At 43.1% G+C, this 11191-nt stretch overlaps 1 pseudogene; it reads left to right on the top strand.

The window, feature by feature from the left end:
* Positions 1 to 1223: 1223 nt before the first annotated feature.
* LOC106696990 lies at positions 1224 to 1748 on the top strand (annotated as a pseudogene).
* The last annotated feature ends 9443 nt before the right edge of the window (positions 1749 to 11191 follow it).

The following is an 11191-nucleotide window of genomic DNA, read 5'->3' as shown; positions in this document are numbered from 1 at the left end:
CCCCTGCCTGGCAGGGCTTGACAGGGGACCTCAGGCCACATCCCCTGCCCAGGTGCTGGGCCGGGGGACCTCAGGCTGCTCCCCCCACCCTGGGCCAGGGGACTGCAGGTCATGACCCCCACCCCAGCACCAGGGCACCAGGCCAGGGGACCTGAGGCTGTGCCCCCTGCCCAGCGGGGCTTGATGGAGGACCTGAGGCTGTGCTCCCCTCCCAGTGCTAGGCTGGGGGACCTGAGGCTGCACCCCCTGCCCGGTGGGGCTTGATGGGGGATCTCAGGCTGCATATCCCTCCCAACGGGGCTTGATGGGGGACTTCAAGGTGTGCCCCCACCCGGTGGGGCTTGATAGGGGACCTCAGGCCACGTCCCCCACCCCGGCGCCAGGCTGGGGGACCTCAGGCCGCACCCCCTATCCGACAAGGCTTGACAGAGGACCTCAGGCTGCAGCCCCCGCCCAGCGTCAGGCCAGGGGACCTGAGGCTGTACCCCTGCCCGGCGGGGCTTGACAAGGGTGGGACCGGCTGGGTCTGGATCTAGCCCAATGGGGGTGGGGCCAACCGGGTCTGGCTCTTGCACGATTTCGAGGCACATGTGGGTGGGCGGGGACTTGACTCTGGGTCCCGTGGTGTGCCCCAGACTCTGACAAGAGGAAGATTTTCATATACATTTTACTAATTTTCTTTCATCTCTGACACTTCAATTATAGAGAAAGGGCAAATAGCAATATTAAAATATTTCCTCTAATTAATTCCCTTTTATTGTGCATGAATTTCATGCACTGTGCCACTAGTGTATATAATAAAAGCCCAGTGACCATAACAACCATAACAACCAGAGACCAGAACTACCAAGGCCCCTCGCCGGGCTGGCCCCGCCCCCCAGCAAGTAGTTAGGGGTGATCAGGTAGGCAGGTGAGTGGCTCGGGGAGATCAGGTAGGCAGGCAAGCAGTTGGTGGAGATCAGGTAGGCAGGCGAGAGGTTGGGGGCAATCAGGTAGGCAAACGAGTGGTTAGGGGCAATGAGGCAGGCAGGCAGAGCCCCGCGATCAATCGCCTCAAAGAGGGAGACCCAGACCACAGCCTGCAGGAGGGATGCTGGGTCGCTGCGACGGGAGGTGCTGGTGGTGGTGGATGCTGCAGGGAGGGGCTGGCACCATGGTGGCTCCTGAGCGGGCATGGTGCCTGCAGCCTGGCCCAGGCCCCAGGTTCGCAGCCTCTCCCCGTGGCTTCTGCAGGGCTGGACTGCCACTCCTCCTGCTATGATGCCTGGGCAGATCCCGGACCCTTCCATGGCTCTCTGCCGGGGCTTGGCCCCTTGACCTGATTCTCCAGCTCAGCCCTGACTGCAGAGGAGCTGAAATACACTGACATCCACAACACTGGGGCCATGATCACCCCTCTGCACTTCCTGGAGGTAAAACTGGGCAAGAGGCCTCAACCTGTAAAAAGTGAGCTAGACGAGGAAGAGGAGTGGAGAAAAAGGTGCTGGGAAAAGAACAAAGTGGCAGCAGCCCGATGCCAGAACAAGAAGAAGTAGAGGATGGAGTTTCTGCCGGGGGAATCTGAGTGGCTGGAGCTCATGAATGCGGAGCTGAAAACCCAGATGGAGGAGCTGAAGCAGGAGTGGCAGCAGCTCATCCTGATGCTCAACCAGTATTTCCCCACCTGCATCGTCAGGACCGACAGCATTAAGACCCCCGACTCAGAAGGCAACCCACTGCTGGAGCAGCTGGAGAAGAAGTCACCATAGGTTGGGAGGAGGAAGAGGAGGAGGAGGAGATGAGGAGAGGGAGGAGGAGAAGGGTCCCAGAGGGCTCTTCCTTGCTTCATGAAAAACTCTTCAATGAGGCTCAGCACAGCCAGCATCAGCCAGGCTTTTTTGTGAAACTCAGATCAGCCACACCAGGGAAAGAAAACCCAGGCTGTTGAAACCCAGGACCAGCGCTGAGACCAAAGTAGTCCTGAGGGGGGGGGAGCTGTTCTGCCTGGGGCCAGACTTGCAGGAAGCAGGACAGAGGCTCTGGACCGGAGAGATGGCCAACCAGGCAGCTGTGGGCACTTCTCCGGCCTCTCCGCCAGGGCACCCACCTGAAGGACCTCCGAGCAGCCAGGAAAAGCCGTGAGTTGCAACCAAAATTAGGCTGAGCATAGAACTTAGAATGAAACTGCAATTTGCCTGCCCCGAGCCCTGACCCGGACCCTGACCCTGATTCTGATGCAAGGCTGGAGAAGGGCACAGTGCCAGGCCCTGCACTACCCACCCACCGTGGTCCAGCTCAGTCCTGCCTGCAGTGGCAGCCAGGGTGCACCCTCGCTGGCCCTGCTGGAGTTGCGGTGGGCACAAGGCATGGGCACCCTTCCAAAGCACATATTCACTGAATGTTTACAGACTGGCTGTCCTGGCAGGGCTTTCAACTGCACATGTTTTTTATACTTTCTTTTTTAAAAATATTTTTTACAAAAAAAAGATTTTATACAAGCAATATATAAATGGATTTCTATAATAATTCGATGTGATGCAGTATAAAAATGCTATGGTTTGTTTGTTATGAACAGATATTCAGCAGTTATGGCTGTTGCGTGTAACTTCTAAGTACTGTAGTCTCTGGGTATTAGGGGTGGCAGGGGTGGGGTGCGGTGCATTTCTATCCTGGTAAACCCTGGTATCACTCATTAAACATTACTCTTACTTAAAAAAAAAGAAAAGAAAAGAAAGAAAGAGGGAGGCCCAGGCCACCAGCTAGCAATGCTGTGGCAGGTGTGCGGCTGGCCAGTGATCGTCCTACAGAGGGAGGCTCAGGCCAGCCAAGCCATTGCACCCCATGCCTGTCACCTACAGAAGGAGGCAACTGGTGGCGGGGGGGGGGGAGCCCTGCACAGATGACAAGCAGTGGCAGCTGTAGGGGTGGGGCCAGCTGCCTGCAGCCAGGGGAAGGAAAGCCCCAATAGGCCCTGATCTCAGGCTAGGCCTAGGGACCTTACCCGAGGGGTCCCGGATTGTGAGAGGATGCAGGCCGGGCTGAGGGACCCCACTGAGTGCACAAATTTTCGTGCACCAGGCCTCTAGTAATAAATATAAAAGCTATATAAAAATCAGTATTTTATTTACAGACCAGCAAAACTTCATCAGAAAGTACAATAGGGAAAAAAAGCTACTTGTGGCAGTGATAAAATCTATAACGTCCATGGTAAACTCTGTGACAATACTTGTTCAGGAATTATATAAAAACAAAACTAAACTTTATGATAAAATGTGAGATAAGATTTGAATAAGTATTTATTCCGGGAACGAAAAGGAAAATAAAAACTGGAAAGATGTTGATTTTCTTACTCAGCTTTAAGGTAATGTGTTCACAAATTACAAGGGTACCCCTCACAGACACCTACTGAGGAATTTGACAGGTGTCAAATCCATTTGCAAGGTAAGTAGCTAAGGGGAAAAAAAGATGAATAATGAAGAAATACACCTTAGAGATTCCAAATGAAATAATATTCAATAGCCATAAACTCATTGTGGTATTGGCCCAGATGTTTAGCAATGAAGGAGGAGTAATTAAGGTAAGTGAGGTATTTGAGGAGCAAGAGACTGTCTTCACAGAGATCTCAAAATGTATTCAAAATGAATTAAAAATTACATTTGAAGATATGTAGTCAAAATAACTTTCATAACCTATTGCTAAATTAGACCAGCAAGTTGAATATCAATCTATATTTAATGGTCTCTTTGCTGTTATAGCCAATGACAACAAGCCTCCTTCTAACCCTGCAGATGTTTGCACATTTACTTGTTTTGCTTTGGCTTGTACAAGAGATAGATAGAAAGACTTGTGCTCAGTATTAAAATTTCTCATACTTCAGCTGAGCAGGAATTGGAGGTCTGGTGGGTGAGGAGATTATTATATTTTCCTTTATGCAGCTTTGCATGGTTTTACCAGCTGCAATCAGCATGTGTTAATCTCTATAGCAGTGATGGCGAACCTTTTGAGCTCGGTGTGTCAGCATTTTGAAAAACCCTAACTTAACTCTGGTGCCATGTCACATATAGATTTTTTTTGATATTTGCAACCATAGTAAAACAAAGATTTATATTTTTGATATTTATTTTATATATTTAAATGCCTTTTAACAAAGAAAAATCAACCAAAAAAATGAGTTTGCGTGTCACCTCTGACACGCATGTCATAGGTTCGCCATCACTGCTCTATAGAGATGTTTTAAATGATAAATAATTCGGGCCACTCAAACCAGGCATGAACCTCTCCAAGACTCAAGTTCTTGCATCTACCTGCTTTTACAAGTAATGACATAAAATGTGCTCACACTAAACATATCCCAAATGCTTGTTAATAAGGAAGACGCTTTCCCCAGTGCCATTCTATCATTTATTCTGACAATAATTCTGTGAAAGATAGTTTTATTACTTCAGGGAGGCCATATTGCAAAGTGTACATCATAGACTCTGAGGCCAAACTGCCTGGGCCCAAATCCTAGCTTAATCTACTCATTAACTGAATTGACATTAAGCAAGACACCTAAATTTTCTGTACCTCAGTTTGTTCATTTTAAAATAAGTACAATAATAATACCTACACCTCATAGAACTATTGTGAGGATTAAATAGGTTTATATATGCCAACCATTAGGATCACTGTGAGGCATGTGATATCGGTCATAAAGGGTTTATTACTATCATACTTTCTTAAGGCTTTGCTGTGAAGGACAAATGAGACATGTTCAAAAATATTTCATAAATTGTTCATCATACATATTACTGCTGATTTATTCCCTATTGAGTAAGATATGGTATCTACCTTAGTTTTAATGGTTTATTGTACTAACAAACACTATGTGAAAAGTTACCATGTTTCTCAAATTTTAGGTCTCATTTTCTGATTTATTTTCATTAATGGATTGCTCATTTTAAAGGAAAGAACAACACTGAGATAACTCTGAATTATAAACCTTTTATTAAAAATTGGTATACCTCACTGTCATAATCCCAATAGAGGAAATATGCTTGAATGGACTGAACAAAAAGAATGTATCATTTTAGTCTGATATTTAAGTTTTTTAATTTTTAAAATATGTTTTTATTGATTTTAAAGAGGGGGGGAAGGAGGAGAGAGAGATAGAAACATCGATGAGAGAGAAACATTATCGATTGGCTGCCTCCTGCAAGCCCCCTACTGAGGATCAAGCCAGCAGCCCAGGTATGTGCCCTGACCGGGAATTGAACCCATGACCTCTCAGTTCCTGGGTCAACGCTCAACCGCTGAGCCACACTGGCTGGGCTGATATTTAAGTTTTTTAGTCACCAAATAGAGAAGTGATTGAAGTAGGTCAAACAGAACCTTATTAAAGTTCTGCCAATCTGGAAAATAGCCACACAAGATTATATTTGGCAGTGTCATTTACTTGGATTATTTCTCACTCTCTCTATCCATGCACCAAGTGTAGAGAGGATGCTCCATGACACATGACACATGTCAAAAACAATCTTTTCCTGGATTGTCAATGTCCATTTTGCAGCCTGACATCTGAAACCACAGCCAGCTTAGTCAAATATATACCTCATCTCTTCAAGATAAATAATGCCAACAATTGAGAGCCTACAGAAAACCAAGGACCCTTCCACGTGCTTCTTAAGAAATGTTTTTATTGATAATTGAGAGAGAGAGAAACATCAATGTGAGAAAAAAATCATCTATTGGTTTTCTCCCACACAAACTTCTACCAGAGACTGAACTTGCAACCTGGGTATGTGCCCTGAACAGGAATCAAACTGGTGACTTTTTGGTGCATGGGACGACCAATTGAGTCACACCAGCCAGAGTCTATGTGCTTTTCATGACCATCTCCTTTAGTCTACACAATAACCCTATACAACAGGTACTATTATCTGTTTCTTCTACATATGGTAATTGAGACTAAGAATATTACTGGCCTCAACCTAAGTGGCAGACCAGGTTCTGAGTCCAGATATCCCTGACTGCAAAATGTGCACCCTTCATATTCAGTGCATTGTTTGACAATTGCCAGTTTCTCTCTTGCTCCCTGTCCTATCACCAATGATGTCACAGTAACTGAATCTAAGCATTCTTTTGTTTCCTGGTCCTCAAGTCCTTTGATATCTGTGAAGTATCTGATGTTCTTCCTTTTGCATGAGTGATCCTTGACACAGAACCATCTGGGTCCCTCTCACTTCTTTGGTAAAATTACTCCCCCAAGTCGTAGCTGCATCCTCAGCCCACCCAAGGTTCAGTTCTATGTCCTCTTCACTCCTTTCTGCACACTTTGTAGTAGACAACATGTTTGTACTCACACAACCTCAGCTCAGCCTGAGTCTTTGGGTAGTGTATTTGCACTGGTCATCAAATTCAACATACAAAATATATCAACCCTGAAACTGCTCCTTTTCTGGTACTAACCATATCTCTTATTGGCATGTCTACATTCCCCATCACTGAATCTCAAACTTGCATTCAATTTGCATCCATCCCTCAATTCAATCAGTTATCCCAATCCTGTCTACTCAATAATTCTTGTATTCATCCTCACTTCTCTTTCCTTTCCCATTGCCTCTTTCAACATACACAAAAACAAGAGTGTCCTAATAGTTCTCCCTATCTTCAGGCTCTCTTCAGTCCTACCCATTTCACACACTAATGCCAATTTAGTCTTTAACACATTCATTAATTTATATTTGGACTTCATTTTATCATAGAGGGAGCAAGAATTAGTAATAATTTTTTAAAATATATTTGTATTGATTTCAGAGAGGGAGAGAGATAGATAGAAACATCAGTGATGACAGAGAATCATTGATCGGCCGCCTCCTGCACGCCCCTTACTGGGGATCGAGCCCGAAATCCAGGCATGTGCCCTGACCAGGAATCGAACTGTAACCTCCTGGTTCATAGGTCGATGCTCAATCACTGAGCCATGCTGGCCGGGCAGTAATAATTTTTTAAAAGATGACTGAAGAACATATTAATAACCCTTCCGAGTGTGCCTCATATATTTTACTTTAGGAGTAAAACTATAAATTATAGGAGACAAGATAATCATGTAAAATAACAGTGATGGCAGTCAACATTTATTACTTATTCTCTACCATATACTGTATTATCACTTTAATGATTACAATAACTCTTAAAGGTGGGTATCATGATTATCCCCATTTTACAGATGAAGAAATGAAGGCTCAGAGGTAAGACAGTCTGTTTAAATCTAATCACCTGTTTCATTCCATGATCTTAATGCTTACCCAGATGCTGCATTGATTTCCCACTAAAGTGCTGTGGTTAAGTAGCACAAGAGTCACACTGTTTGATAACTGTACATTCAACTGGGAAGGCTAAAAGAGGTCAAGATACTATGCAGCTGATGGGTAATTGCCCAGGCTTAGAGCAACTACAAGCAGATGAACTGACCAGTTACAAGGGATGGAAACATCAAAGGACATGACCAAACCCTCTGCTCACTTCCTTTCCAAGGTACCTTTCAGGAGATGAGAAATGGGTTAGGTCCGATTCTCAAGCCAAAGCCCACCAGGATTCTCTCTAGCAAACAGCCTTTTCTTTTCTTTTTTTTTTTCTTTTTCTTTTTTTTTTTTAAGGCCCGCCAGTCTGTCCAGGACTGACCCTGGATCGCAGGGCCTGGGCGGGGCGGGGGCGGGGCCACAGCGGCGCCGCCCCCTCCCACCGCTGCAAACAGCCTTTTCTTCAGATCAGATCAGCCTTCACTTTCATATTGTCTCGCCATATGCTAGAACTCTATAGGTTGGAAATGCATTCTACACCAGCATCTGCTCTTGTAGAGTACTGTTCTATTTAATTCAAATGGAACTGCATGTGCAATCCAGGACATAGGGGGTAAATGAGAGAGGCTTTTGGGGAATATGTTCATCATTGTGGTTAAGAAAAAACTGCAATTTTGGTAATGGAATTTAAATACCAACAACACAGAGAGGAATCTCAAGGCTTGATGGAAATGATGAAGAAATCATGAATTTGAAAGACAGAGTCTGTTCATTCACAACAACATACACGGAGTACCAACTATTTGCTAGATATTTTTGAGCCAGTCTTTTCTATAGCTATTCTCTCATATAATCCTCTCCACAATCCTGTAAGGCTATACTTTTTAAAATATGGTTTTATTGATTTCAGAGAGAGAAAGGGAGAGGGAGAGAGAGAGAGATAGAAACATCAATGACTGGGAATCAAACCAGTGACCTCCTAATTAATGGGTCAACATTCAACCACTGAGCCACAGCGGCTGAACGAGGCTACACTTTTTAGATGGGATGACAAAGAGAGGATAACCAAATGGCCCATGGTGACCCACCAAGGGAGTGAGGAAACTGGATTCAAACTAAATGTGTCTAGCGCCAAAATCTAAAACCCTGCCTTTGTACCTTTGCTGTTTGGGTGACATGTGTATTTGTTGTGTGAAAAATTGATTCTAATTTTATGAATAGCACCTTCTCCATCTCCTTTCATATGTTTTGGCTATCGTGGAAGTTGGTTATAAGTGGAGGACTGACATTACTTTCAGACATAAGCATTGGGTTTTTACAAGAGTCAAATCCCCATAGGTCTGTAAGCAGTCTTTAAACAGACTTTCCCAAGTATAACAAAGTATGACTTATAGTAACATACTGTGAGCAGAATATAATAATGATGTAAATAAAAAATACAAAAAGTGGTATTTGTTTCACAAAATGAAAACCATTTTGAAGGTTACTCTTTTTAAATTCACATAAAAGCAGATGACAGAGACAGGACCCATTATCCAAATGGGCTAAAATAATAGAACAGTAAATGTAGCAAGGTGAAAGTTAATGTAGCTGAATGTGAACACAGACTATGAACCAAAATGAAATAAAACAAGCAGAAGCATTGCCTGAGTATAGGATTAAATAGATTTGACTAAGCAATAATTTTTAAAAGGAGGATTATCATTTTCTACAAGCTCAGAATGCTTCAAGAGTGTCATGGAGTTGCTGAGTGATGATTTTGATTTTGCCTTATATCAGAAGAAGCATACTGTGGAACAAAGGAGATGATAGTTTCTAATCTGTAGGGATCAGGCTTTACCTAATGTGCTTAGTGTTTAATTCCACATTTTGAGATAATGTTGACATGCTACATTACATCTACAGATGAATGGTAAAGAGTCTAGAGACTTTGGCAATGGAATAACTAAGGTTGTTTGGAAAATAAATAAATTAGCAGGGTCAATCTTAATGTCTTCAACTATCTGAAGGACTATCATGCAAAAAAGAACTGTGTGGTTCAACAAGGATGAACTAGGACCCTAGCTCACTTGATGAAAATTTTTGCCTGATATTCAAATAAATTATATGCCAGTTAAAATAAGCCAAAATAATGAGATCAGACAACCACTTACCAAGATAAATCAAATAACTTATATACTTATATGCATAGCCCATGGACACAGGCAATGCATATAAATATTGAAAATAGGGTGGTGAAGACCGGGAGTTGGGGGTGGGTACAGACTGGGAGGAGGGGGAGAAAGGTGGAAAAATAGGAGATATCTGTAATATTATCAACAATAAAAAATACATTTTAAAAAAGAGAGGATCAGGGTTGAACATTTTCAAAGGGCATTTCTGGTTCTGAGTCTTGGAACTCCTATCAGGACTATCCAGTAGGTGTCTGCATACTGTCTTCTATGATGTATGGGGATTCTTTCTCATAATGTAAAATTTGCATAACTGCATGAAACACCAAAAAAGAGCAGGGAATATAAAGATAGGGCTGGAATCATTCAAGCATTTAATGTACCTTTAGAAGCACATAGCCTCTTGAACTAGGGATGGGTAAGGTAACCACAAAATTTTCAAGAGTTACACTCACTAGGGCAGCGGTTCTCAACCTGTGGGCCGAGACCCCTTTCGGGGTCGAATGACCCTTTCACAGGGGTCGCCTAAGACCATCAGAAAACACATATATAATTACATACTGTTTTTGTGATTAATCACTATGCTTTAATTATGTTCAATTTGTAACAATGAAAATACATCCTGCATATCAGATATTTACAGTATGATTCATAACAGTAGCAAAATTACAATTATGAAGTAGCAATGAAAATAATTTTATGGTTGGGGGTCACCACAACATGAGGAACTGTATTAAAGGGTCACGGCATTAGGAAGGTTGAGAAGCACTGCTCTAGGGGATATTAAGAGCACAGAGCAGTGCATTAGGTTTGGCTTTTGCTAGGTAGAAAAGAGGCACTGTGAAAGCACAAAGATAATGAAAAATATTGAAAATTCTACATGCCTGGCATAAGTGGTTATGACTGTGGAGTTGAGCTAATGAGTGAGGACTGGGGCCAAGAATTTAGAAGGCTAGTCGATGAAGCAAAGAGGATTACTTAGAAGCTGAAGCTGACTCTGGAAGAAAAGGAAATAGAGAAATAAATAAAGGATACTTTGCAACATCTCTGAATTCTGTGAACTAGCAGCATTGATGAATGGTTCAGGTGCCCAAGTACAAATTGGGAGTGGCTTGTTGGCAGGGTAAGCACTATGACAGATGGTGTTTGCTTGAGAAAGTGTTACAGGGAGGAGAAACAATGACTGTTTACTTCAGGATTCACTGAGTAGAGAAAAGAAATTAAAAGTATGAGAAAATTGAAAGTAAATAATTATTTCACGGAAGTTTATCATGTTTAGGGAAGCCACTGAAAAACAGGTATAGTATGACCATAGGTATCCATAGCAACCAGCAACAGAAACTGAATTCTGGGAATGTAATCTAATTTTAATTGGTTGGCTTTAGAAGCCTTTCCCAATATGTCAGAAACCTGTTGAAGCAAAGCTTCCTGGCCCAATGGAGAGGCATGTTTTGTAGAACCACAGAAACAGTCCATTGTGCTTATTTAGGCATTGCAAACTAAAGAGGGGGAGGTGGTGGAAGGAGGAGGGAAGGAATGTACATGGCACTAATGTCCCACCATGTGTCAGGCAGTGTTCTAGGCATGTTCACAAATATAATCTCATTTAATCTTAATCCTCACATTAACAATATGACAAAGGTATTATCACAGTCTACTTTTTACACAGAGAGAAACAGAATCACAGAGGTAATGAGACTTGTCAAATAGTAAGAGAAAAAAATCCAGGTCTCAAATAAAGGTCTCTTGGAGCCCACAGAA

The sequence above is a fragment of the Myotis lucifugus genome, unplaced genomic scaffold (assembly GCF_000147115.1).
Source record: "Myotis lucifugus unplaced genomic scaffold, Myoluc2.0 scaffold_40, whole genome shotgun sequence".
In the NCBI taxonomy this organism is placed as follows: domain Eukaryota; kingdom Metazoa; phylum Chordata; class Mammalia; order Chiroptera; family Vespertilionidae; genus Myotis; species Myotis lucifugus.
The sequence above is the reverse complement of the archived record's forward strand: the minus strand, read 5'-3'. Positions and strand labels throughout refer to the sequence as shown.